The sequence below is a fragment of the Calidris pugnax genome, unplaced genomic scaffold (genome assembly GCF_001431845.1).
Source record: "Calidris pugnax isolate Ruff unplaced genomic scaffold, ASM143184v1 scaffold3, whole genome shotgun sequence".
Classification (NCBI taxonomy): Eukaryota; Metazoa; Chordata; class Aves; order Charadriiformes; family Scolopacidae; genus Calidris; species Calidris pugnax.
Genome location: NW_015090799.1, coordinates 3,631,785 through 3,644,366, shown reverse-complemented (window position 1 = coordinate 3,644,366; position 12,582 = coordinate 3,631,785). Strand labels below are relative to the sequence as shown.

Sequence of the window (12,582 nt, the reverse complement as noted above, 5' to 3'; positions counted from 1 at the left end):
CTCACACACTTACAGAGACATGCGGTTTATAGGAACTTTTTTTAAGGTCTCAGCCCGCTAATGAATTGTCTTGGGTTTTTTCATTGTTGGCTTGTGGGGTTTTTTTTCCTGACATTTCTACAGAGGAAGAGGTGATTCCCTTCTCTTGGTTGCGTAGACCTGTATGGGAAGGACAGACCCAGCTCTATGCGTGACCAAAATTAGGAGTACATAAAGCTCAGCAATAACCTCTTTCCCCAGTGCAAAGGAATTTATTAGATGGGACTTTACCACGTCTCTCAACTGAGTACCTATTTATTCGTAAGTCGGGGCTTGAGAAAAATCCAGCGAGAGAAAGTTCTTAACATATTCCCAGAGCAAAATATTTCAGTTCAGATATGCTAAAAAGAAGGTCTGTAGTTACTTCGGGTCCGTACATTTTCATCTGTGTAAGGGACATTAACATGATTCACTCTTCCCGTCACAAGACATAATACGACCTTTAGCCTAGCCTATTAAGGAGAATGGGAAAGCATCTGTGTCTCCAAATTACAACTTCTATGGCAAGCAACAGCATACCACATCGCAACAGTCTGATAATTCAGCCAAGGTAGTTTTGATCCAAGTTTAGTTTGCAGTGATTAGATTTCCATAGGAGGAAAAGAAAGCATGCCTCAAGATCTCTGTCTACACATTCCTTCCTCATGCAGACTCTCAGGCAGTTTTAACATCTGCCATAAAATGAGATTCACAAAATTACCCCGATTTTCTTAATCCCTGAGCCATATCTCTATGATAAAAGAAATGAAACATCCTAGAATTCTGGAAACCCTGTTTTAGTTTAGTTGTGACTTACACTATTGATGCAACGTTATGCTTTTCTCTTTGAATCATAACCACATCAGTTGTCCAACACAAATAAAGCAATATATACGTGCCCTTGATGCACTCTTTGCATAAAATATAAGCAAGCAAAATCCCGGAGGTCTACTAAATGCAAACATGCAGAATAAAAACAAACATGTCATCACTTCTTGCCAGGAGACATGCTCGTAACACCACTCTTCAGTGGATATCCGCAGTAAATTTACAATTTCTACTCTTCAGATTCCTGACTAGGGGTCACACGAATGATGATGAAGATCAAAGTGCAGTGGATCTTCATACTGAAGCAAAAAAAAATGACAGCTGCTGATTTTGCTCATTCTTGCAAAAAAAAAAAAGTCTATATTATTTATATTATGTGCAACCGTATACACAGTTGCACATAAAATCTAGGATTTTTCTTCCCCTAAAAGAAAAATCTAAAAGCAATTAAAAATAAGATTAGAGTGAAAAAAAATTAGTAGCCTTAAGCATTCCTGTCACTATTGGTCACGATTAATACTGGAATTCCTAAATCCCAAAGTGGTTATGTTAAAGTGCTGCATCCATTCTATGTTATTTAGTAGATTTAACCCATAGACTAGTTACGAACTTAAAAATAAAGCAAAAGTCCCAGCAGCAATTAGGCTTTAAAAATGAAATATATACTAAGAAATTTTCTGTGCTTTTTCTGATGTAAATCCAGCAATTTGAAATTCACACGGAAAATTGTGTTGAATGTAAACAATCAGAATTTCAAAAAACCAGAGCTCAGTATTTCTCTTCACTGTTTAGTTTTGTCTGTCTCCGTGTGCCCAGCAGCCCAACCCACCGGCTGCAGGTCTGGCTCTCTCACGTATGAAATCCTTCTCTTGCTTCCCTTCAAGGTAGAAGGGAAAAAACCTTCCAGAGAGGAACCTTTACAACAGAAATATTCACACATGAAATGCCTTCTTCTCAATGTGGTATGAATGGAACTGTGGAAAATAGAGCTTAACATGAAGCCTAAAGTGGAACTTGGGCAGAACATCAGCCGGCTCCCCGCCTCCCGCTCGCCCACGGCCTCAGCAGGCATTCCACAGCGACACACAGCCTCCAGCCCGGGCTATGAAGGAAACTTGCATCACAGGCATGCGAAGGAAGGAGAATTACATTTTCAACAAGCAAATGTTCATCCTTTGCATGTGAGTCCTGCATGAGGTGCTACCAGGGTAGGAGAGCTTGTTCCTAAAATCCTTCGCTGGAAGAGGATGTAGGGCCCGGCAGTGGTGAGAAAGGTGTTACAGAAACCTTGCAACTGCATTGCCCTGGAGAGATGCAAAGTCTGTTCTCTGCAGCGGGTGTCTGCCCTCCTGTCTCTCCTGGCAGGGGCTACGAGACGCGATGGTGCCACGCGAGAGCGCGGCGGCTCACCCGTGCTTCCTTCCCCTTGCCATTCACCAAGAGGCAAGCACGATGGGACTTTTAAAATTAACCTTCTTACCAGGACTTAATCCTGAAACCATGAGTAATGCCTGGTGAGAGCCATTACCTGAGCAGTGTCAGTGCAGGAGGGGGGGTGTGCAGGAGGAGCGAGGTGCCCGGCACCCTTTCGGCTCTGGGGAAGATGGAGCCTGGTTTGGTCCTGCTCTGCCTGGAAGCTTTAGAAGAAGGGCTGTCTCACAGTGCACGTGTATTTAATTATTTCTGCTCCTTGCTAGAGATTTTCAACCTTAATCTCCCTACAGCTTGAATTTTTTATTATTTTTTTTTAACTGCAACTGATCACAAAAAGGAGGGGCAGAGGGGCTGTTTTTCACAGCCTAATTTGCTATACCTAGGCCAACCAACCCGCAACCAAAGAGAAGTATAAGATGTGGGATAAAGATTCAAAATGAGAGATTAATAAAGAAGAAAGCAAGAAAGCAAACAGCTTGAGTGAATGGCATCCTTGTTCTCTGTAAATGCATGTGGAAGTCTTAATTCTGGTTTCACACTTTGCATTCTGACGTAAAGGGGGTGTACGCAAGGGAAACAGAAAGAGGGAAATCTGAATGGGAGCCATTAACTTCTAAAGATAAGGACAGGACCTCTTCGTAAGAAGGACACTTTCTCTTACTTTATTTTAATATACAAGGAAAAAAATCCTCCTCAAAAGCAAACTTTGCCATGAGTACACTCAAACCTCAAATCTTTGAGAGGCACACAGCTTGTGATATTGTGCAATTAGAAGTGCTGGAGCGAACAAAATGTTCTCTCTGATGGAGTAGCTTTGGCCAAGATCCTGTTTTAGTAAAGTTTCAGGAGCTGCATCTGTGACCGGCACCCAGGATAAAGGTTAGCAGACAGCACACAACGTGCTGTGGTCACTCTCCCTGCTTAGCTACTGGGTTTTTGCAGATTTCTCTCTCAACTGGTTACAGAGGGACATACAGATACAACCCAGATTCACATCTCAAAGCAAACAACAGGAAAAAACAAACATGGAGGGGGAAAACAACTGTTTCAAAAGAATCTGCTAGGGCCTGTGAAACCTCTGAGCTGATGGAGAACTATTGTCAGTCTGAGTCTGCCCTAGTCCAGACCTGGTGAGCCCCAAGACTGTCATACTTTGCTCTCACAGACTTCCACGGGTTCATTCAGAGGACAAAGACAGGACAACATGGATGTTTTTTACAAGGACGCCTTTGCTCTGTGATGTACTTTATACATTCATGCTCATGCTCATAACACACTTTCACCTCAGGTTTCAAAGGAGCAAGACACTACCTTGGAAGATCTTCCTTATGCTCAAAGATTAGAGGCTGAGCTCAGCCGTGGGGGCTCCAGTGCTGGGGCTGTGGGGACGTGCAGCTTCCTAGTGCTGGGAAACGTACACTGGAAACGGTGTCATCATCTCATGGGCTTCTCTGAGACGATAATGCTAAAGGTTTTAAAGAAAAAGCCTGTGTGATTACGTAGCCTGACCCAAACTACCTTAAAGGTCACTCAGCTATCACTGGACGTATTCCCCCTGGAGCAGATGCCTCAGGAGCCCTTTTCCACAGCCAATAAAAAGGCTACAGACAGGAAAAGAAACTGGGAATCACAACAACCAGAACTGAAGGCTGTAATGAAAACTGCTTGGGACTTGGAGCAGCTGGTGACGTAAAATACTATAGGAGTACAATATTCAAATGATGCCACCCTAGGCTAGTATTGTGGTCCTTCCCTCTAAGGCACATCATGCCTCTCCATGACCCAGTCAGAGGTTTTCTCTTCGGAGTCAGCTGCAGGATAATTATCATATTATATTTTAATGAAAAATCCAAAGTTACACAAGGTGAGTTCTTTGCAAGAAGTAACTTCTCCAAAGGAAGCAGAAAGGTGCTGGAATGAAAGCTCCCATTATTCCACACCAACCAAGGCAGATGACCAGGTGCAGAAGGCAGCACATCATGCACCCTCCTAGGTGTGTGAGCAGAGCATGCTTGCCTTGGGTGCAGTTCTCCAGAACTCCACAATCACCTAGAGCCACAAGGCTCTAACACGAGTGACTTGCTAAAGGTTATACAAGTTGAGACAAACTCCAGATCTCTCTTCTTCAAAAGTCTTCTTCAAAAGACTCCATGCTTTTGAACCTGAACCAAACCATAATGGTTAATGGAGGATTCCTATTTCTTTTAGTGATTTTCAGAGAAAGTACTAAAACCTCAGGGGTACTTGATAGGATGATGTGGGCTCCTTGCTCTCTGAAAATCTTGAGCAGCATACCAGGAAAATGATGGACCTGAGTAGGAAGAAGGAGCTATCCCATTCCAGCACTTTTAGAGCACATTCACTCAGTCCTACTTTCATGCACAATCTCTCCTCAGTTGCTCAAGCAGAACAAAGCAGCTAGCAATAGATTTTGTTTTATATCTTGCTTGGAAAAAAAACAACCAACCCAGATGCAAGCACATCTGGAGAGCACACCATCCATGCTCTGGGCATAAAAGACTAACAGTGATGGTGGGCAGAGTGCTCAGAGGTTTGGCTGTGCCCCATAGTACATTTTGTCACACTCAGCAATTGGGTTCTTCCTTCGTAAGCTACATAGGGTGACAACTGTAATATCCTGGCATTTGTAGTGAGAAACACAACACAAAGCTGAGGGTGCACAGAACAGAGAAGCCTCCACCTCATTTCTTGCGCTCATCTTAAATACCGTGTAACAACTGCATTCAATGTATATCTGTGTCTTAGCACTCCCTTACACACAACAAAAACAAGGATGTGGAAAAAAATCCAATTTCTTCATGCCCTTCGCATGTTATTGGCTTCATTACACAAAGGTCTGTCCAAAAGGACAGACTAACTAAATTGTTAAGAGCAGCAATTCTATTTCTGTCTGGCGTGGAAGTTGTTCCCTGCAATCTCACAGATATTAACCCATTCTTTCCCTCCCTGCAACATGTCTTCCAAAGACTTACAGTATACTTAGGCCAGTTTTCTCTAGCTCAGTTACAAAGCTTTCAAGTAATAATTAAAAAAAATTCTATATTGATATACTGTGCATGGGAGCTTCAAATCCTTTTTTTCAGCAATTAAGGTATGCAATGCCATCAAAGAATACTCCCATCTCCAAACTTTTGTTGCTGGAACACGGGAATTATTGGCTAGGCGAGTTCCTTTTTCGGGATACTAAGTGTAGATGTGCAATGTTTGAGGGAAAAAAGGCTTCCATACAACACTGTCAAACAAATACCTAATTATTTCCGTAAGCAGAACACCCTCTGACTTAGCTCCAAATGAAAGAACAGACTTATTTTTAAAACATGCAATATTGGTGTGAGCTGAAATAAACTCAGAATAACAATCATTCCCCTTGTTTCAGGGAGCGCTCTTTTGAACAGAACAAGAGGAGGTGCCTGCATTATTTACTACCCAGTCACATACACCGAAAGAATCCGGTTTAGTTTTACACATGCAGTGTGCCAGTTATTCAAAACATCTGCCCTTAGGAATGTTTTTCATCGCAGCTTTTTGCTGATATGTACTTTCTTTCTAGACTTCCCAGTCTGGTTTGAAAAACAAACAGAATCTCTGCATTTGTTTGTTTCTTTTTCATTGAAAAAATATAAAATTCATGAGAATCTGAAAAAAAAATATTATTAAATATATAAACAGTTTTCAGTTTAAAAGAGAGATAAAACCAATGAGTCCAAGAAAAAGTTAAGTTCCATGTCCTACAGGGACATATTTCAAAAGTGCTATGGGAAGACGCTGAGGAGTTACACTGCTGATCACATCCATTTTCCTTTATGCTTAGTGGAAGCTTTGCCCATGGGCGTAGCCTTTTTAAATTTATCCAAGGAAAAAAATAAAAATATACCCCACAACCAATGCACTATGGGAAAAATTTCAACCAGCAGGAAAGAGGTAGTGTGGCAGACTTGAAAGAAAGACTGATCTTGGAGCAGAAACATTTGCAGGAATTTCATGATACCTGGCAAGTATTTCAAAGGGCTAACTGAAGACAGTTCATTGTAGGCATCAGCAAATGTTCCGTAGGAGACAAGACAGCTGCTGAAAGACAAAGATATACGTTCCAGTTCTGTTATCAGTGTTTTTCTTCTACTGTGAATTTGAATCAGGATATGAGTTATAATGGCAACTGCTAGGACAAACTTACAATGGAGTAAATCTCAGCTTTATAGACACTGGTGGAGACAAGCTAGTTAATAATGAATTAGCTCACCAGCATTTTTTATAGCTATAACTCCTTTAGCCTTGTCATGTGTTTACTGTTACTTCTCGTGGCCAGCAGGAGCAGGGCAGTGATGGTGCCTCTGTCCTGGGCACTGGTGAGGCCTCACCTCGAGGGCTGTAGTCAGTTCTGGGCCCCTCACTACAAGAAGGACATTGAGGGGCTGGAGCGTGTCCAGAGGAGAGCCACCAAGCTGGGGAGGGGTCTGGAGAACAAGTCACACGAGGAGAGGCTGAGGGAGTTGGGCATGTTGAGTTTGGAGAAGAGGAGGCTGAGGGGAGGCCTCCTTGCCCTCTACAACTCCCTGAAAGGAGGGTGTCGAGAGGTGGGGGTTGGCCTCTTCTCCCAAGAGAACAATGCCAGGAGCAGAGGAAATGGTCTGAAGTTGGGGCAGGGGAGGTTTAGATGAGATCTTAGGAAGAATGACTTTGCTGAGAGGGTGGTCAGGCACTGGAACGGCCTGCCCAGGGAGGTGGTGGAGTCACCATCCCTGGGGGGAGTTAAGAAATGTGTAGATGTGGCTCTTCAGGGCATGCTCTAGTACCTGAGATTGGTGGGGGGTTTTGTGTGTGTGTGTGTGTGTGTGTGTATGGTTGGACTTGGTGATCTCAGAGGTCCCTTCCAACCATGAAGATTCTGTGATTCTCCATACCTCTGCTCACCTGACAGCGCAGTATGTCTAATGCTGCCCACAACAGCATTGCTAAAATACAGAAACGTGTTTGAAGGCCACTACAGAGATACAGCGGTTTTATTGTTGTTTTATTTCAGCTTGGAGAAGGAAATCTGAAGGGGCAGAGGGGAAGCAGCTCCCCAGCAGAGGAGGCCAGCAGCGCAGGCAGCGGGGACAATGCCAGGGACCTGTGACTGGAAGTAGCTGGTGCAGCACCAACACCGCCAGACTGGAGACAGAGCCTTGAGTCTTCTACCACTTTATGCTCCTCGACAATCTCCTGATCCTGGACACCACACAAATAACTGCCTCAAAACAGAAACCTGGGAGAAAGCCTCACAGCTCAGCAGCACAGTCTTTCCCCTGGGCTGGAGGTGACAGAGAAGGTTCCTATTTTGGCAACCCTGACATAGCCCAGAGCTCTCCGCAGGTTGTTTTCCAATGAAAGGAAACACTGACGGTATTCAAGGTCCTTGCAAAGCAACCCTGAGTGATTCTAGCTGTATGAACTAAAAGCCAGTGTGCTTTTCTTACCCTCCCCCTCCTCCTGGCACTCTTCCAGAGAGAGAACCAGTCTGTTGTGCATCTTCCTCGCCTCAAGCACAGATATGATCCCAGCAAACGTGTACCTGAATCCTTTTATGCTATGCACCTTTTGCCTTGAGAGCCAAAAGAAATTTTTGAGACCTGCATGGAACATGCTTAGGTGTCATTATATTTGTGATGTTTTTTAAGAACAATTTTCCCTACTCCCCTGGATTTGACATTGGCATCACTTCTAGGTAGCATTCACTTTGCAAAGTTAATATAAGGACTCACGTTCCTTATATCTCAAAGATCATCAACATGGGAAGATCATATATGGTAAGCTAGTGTGTGTCAATGCATGCTTTGCATAATTGCCTGTGTAGACGTAAGCTACTCTTGGTTCTCTCTGTCCAAAGCAGAGTCCTAGACACAATGCAGAGAAATCCGTAAAAAACCTTAAAGTACTTCCTAGTAACTTTATTTCATAACAACCCATCCCGTGTTTAACGTGTCAGAATGCTAGATCCCAGTCACCACAATAAAAATCAAAAACTATTTGCAGGAACTATGTTACAATGATAATAATACATAGCAATTTCCATAGAACAGAGATCTAAATCTCACTCATATAATGACATTTTAAAATATTGTCCTTAGAAAAGGTCTATAAATGTCCTGACCCTCAGGTTTATTACACCAGTCTTAGAGAAGTCTGATTTTCCTGGGTCTAATTCTCCTTATGCTGGCATCAGATGATTTGTACTGGAGTCAATGAGAACTGCAGTGAGAACATGGACCATCAGTTCATCGGATTCACTCTTGCCATTGTATCACTGCACATGAAATAAGGCAAAGTCCTGGCACGCTCTTAGGCCATGGTCACCATAGCTTTATTCCTCCTTTTTGATTTTGATATACCACACTAAGACAGTTACAACAGCACAAAATTAAACTGTCCAACAATGCAGCTATTTGCTGCCAATGGCCAATCATCTAAACATTTTCCTCTCATGCTTTACCACTGACTTAATAAACCAGTGTGCTCTTATTTTCAGATTCTAGGACAAATTTCATCAAAAAGCAGGGTGCTTTAATCCAGACGTACTAAACTCTTCTTTTGTTCTGATTACACTTCCCAAATGGTGAATTTACAGAGGGAAAACAAAGAGGAAGCTAAGAAAGCCTAGCAAATTAAATCCCATTTGTGACTAAGCAGAATAACAAAAATGAAACACGTTATTAGAAAAGTGGAATATGCCACCTAAATTTGCAACAAGCTAATAGTGAGATAGACATTGTCACCCCTATTTACCATGAGAATCATCAGGTTTCAACTCATGACTCTTCTCAAAATGCAGCCAGTATTATAATGTAGAAGGACAAATAAAGTAAGATTTTCTAGAAAGAAAACAAATACTGAAAAGTAAGACAGACATCACTGGCCTTTCTGTCCCAATGACAACACTCCTTTACATGAGCAGGCAGAACACTTCATGACCCATCAAACAGGGCGACTGATTTCATCTTGCAAAGTTATTCACTTTTTATTTTTCCACATCCGAAGGCCAGTCTGCGATTTTGAGAGTGTACACTGAGATGCAGAGTACAGACTATCTCTAATTTGGTCCAAAATGCCAGACACATAAGCACCGTAACACTGCAAACTGAGACTAGTCCCCAAAGACATCTTCCTGACATTCTTCAGCAAGAAGCAAAATAACTTCCATTTATTGTCTGTGAGTTAAAGTAGACTCTCTGAATAGATGTAAAATGGTAGAGTTTTCATAAAACAAGGGTACTTTTTGCAAGGTGTATACAGGAAAGGCCCTGAGTCTTACCTGCTGGTGAAATGGAAACAGGTTATGCTGAATATAGCAAACCATCATTAAAATACCACATTATAAAACCAAGTGACTGATAGCTTTATTATGGTGGGAACAAAAGGGGAATTTCATTCTGTGGTTGTACAGTGGGAACTGAGAACTGGACTGCATCTCTTGTAAGCTTTAATACAAGAAATACATTTTTCTTAACATTAATTAACAAATATTAAATACAACAACATACAACAACTCTTCTCATAAAAAATTAGGTGTTTAAGACGTAACACCAAGTGGGAATAAGAAAAGCATTCCATTGTGAAATAGGCTGCTCTATGGGAGAGACACTATTTTCTCTCTGTGGGTGGCGTTGACAGAAGGAAAAGAACTTAAAGTTTAGCAAGGAAGCTAAAGTTCGATGTTACAAAAACTCTTCTACCCTGCAGAACAGCCTACAGAGTCAGGGGATGTCCTTCACTGACCCTCTAGGTTAATCAAAAACCTGTCAGAGATGTGACCAGAATGATTGGTCCTGTCTCAGATGAAGGATGAAAACCTCCTTGTGTCCCCTGCAGCATTATTTCCTGGCACTACAATGAGTGGGTTACTGTGTCGTTTTGGTTTCCGCTAATGTGCAATAAGCATTAATACAAACACACAGCAAAGGGCTTTGGTGGCTTGACTGCATTTGATCTCTTACTAATGATCAGTCTGCCTCAGACAGTGAATGCATTGTACAGTTTATGCCCGGCAGAGGAGTCACACCGCTCTCTGTGGAGCAGGTTTGATGGGCTGAATCCCAAACACTGGTGGCAGGGTTGTTTGGATGTACAGCACCCTGCCACTTCCCAAATACCAAGGCCTTTTTAGGCCAAAGATTTCAGCAGTGTTCATTAGTGGGAAGATTCCCACTGACATGTCTATATGTATGTTTGTTTAAAAACATGGTTAAAAAGCAATTTAACCAATAAAATAATGCAGAATTTCTGTTTCCTTCAAAAATCCAGGATACCACCACATCCCATCTAGAGCAGAGGCATTAAAATTCACATTTTAGAATTCACAAAGCGAGATGGGTGTTTATTCATTCCTATATTGTGCTTCCATGTTGCACAACGCAACCGGTGCTTTAAGCACTGGCGTCTATTTATAGTCCTTGTACCTATTCATGGATAAAAGCATGACAGGTTATTTTTAGTGAACTTTTTTTTCCAAAGAGTTTTATTTTAAAGCCTGACTAATCTTTGTTGCACCACAGACTAGGCTTATCTCTTGATAAATCTTAGCTTAGATTGATGGTGAGCTACAAGAAGACACCAAATGCTTTTTCAATTAATCCTCTGTTATATCTACGCTTAGAAAACGGTAAGAAAGGCACAGAAAAGAGCCAGAAGGCATGCAGTGCTTCCCTGGAATCCTAGTGCAACCTGGAAAAGGTGGGGAAGCCACAGGCATTTAGTTGTCTTCTGTTCCTTACCTTTGTAGCAGCTCTATAACACATGAGTTTGTCTGCTCTGCCTGCAGTTACTTCAATGCACCCCAAAGAGTCAGGAAAACGCGCACCCGATTTGCTTGCTCCTATTTTCTTACGTTATCCTCTCTAAGATGTTGGAAAAAGAGAAGGGCTGAAGGAGAAAGGGATTTCAATTTACAGAATGGTGGATTTTTAGATACATATTAATACTAAATTTCAATATGCTATAAAAACAGTGCCAAAGCCATCAACAGTCTTTAAAGCCCTTCTACCGGAGCCTGTGATTAGCAATTCCACAGCCTGAACCTGGGAGACACAGAGAGAAAAAGGCAGCGACAGACAGACGGACAGGCCTCTTTTCTGTTCACAGACTTGCATCTGCTAATTCTGGGAATCCCCTTCCCCTGTACTGGGAGATACCTGTTTATCGCAGGTGGCGTCACTTGGCCATCATGCAATAATTAGGAGGGACTTCTCCAGTGTGAGGGAGGTCCCAGAGGCAGAAATCCACACATTGTGGACAGCAGGCATATGGGTGGATACGGGAAAGGCCATTTCACACACAAAAGAGTTGTGAGGAGGACAAAAAGCCAATTCCATCTGTCCTGACGAGACAACCTAGACCTTGGATTGCTCTCAGCTGGGTAGAAATAGACAACCAAGTATGTTTTCGTAATCTGTGCTGGAGTTATGGCCACATGAAAAATGGGGGAGTTCTGGCAGGCACCTCCCCATTTCGCCATGTCTCAGGCACAGACCTTAGTATGATTTTCTTCAGTAAGAAAAAAAACATTGGCTTTAGCTTCCTAATGTGCTCTGCAGACAGGAAGAATGCATCCTTTATTCTTCCAAGTAACCTCACAGGCACTGCTTATGAGAGAGGCATTGCAAAACCAGGCTTGAACCCTTCTGCCCCATGCTTAAATAATCCTCCTTTCCTTTCCATTTCAGGGAGGCAACTAAGAAGATACAAGAAACACTGCATAATTCACATTTTTGGTGCGATGACACCTAGATGTACTATTCAGCTTGAGATGTTTAGAGAACGCTGGGCAACGGAATGCCTCCTAAATGTACATAAATGTCTCTAAAAATATTTGACTAAATCTTAGAAACGAGACTCTAGTTGTAGCATTTTGTCCTTCTTGGGGCATGAATTTCAGCGCTTAAATCCCCTGGCCAATCCCCCTAACACCTCTGCAGAGAAATCAGCTTAACAGGCGCCAACCTGCAGAGAGGCTGGTGGCCATCAGCTGTCCACACGGGTGGCCAGGCTGGCTCGCGGGATGGAGGACGAGGTACATGCTAGGGATGGGTGGGGAATGGCAAAAAGCAGCATTGCTCTTCTTACGGTCAGAACTCCTGGGCTTTCTGGTAGTTCTCTGTTTTTATCTCGGCCATGAAGCAATGCCTGTGTTCAGACCAGCACGTTACGCACATCAAAGGCTTGGGCTTCTCCCGCTCACCCGCACGTGCCGCACACCAGCCTTCTTTGGGAGGTCTGGGACAGCCCACGGGCTGAACAGTAATCAACACA

The 12,582-nt window shown here is 42.8% G+C and overlaps 1 protein-coding gene across 1 annotated transcript in view; it reads right to left on the bottom strand.

Moving 5' to 3' along the window:
* SLC1A2 (solute carrier family 1 (glial high affinity glutamate transporter), member 2) overlaps positions 1-3,609 on the bottom strand; it is a 55,343-nt gene extending 51,734 nt beyond the window's left edge. The window contains exon 1 of the mRNA XM_014937158.1: positions 3,592-3,609. The gene's annotated coding sequence lies outside the window, so the exon portion shown is untranslated. The remainder of the gene's footprint in view (positions 1-3,591) is intronic.
* Positions 3,610-12,582: the final 8,973 nt, after the last annotated feature.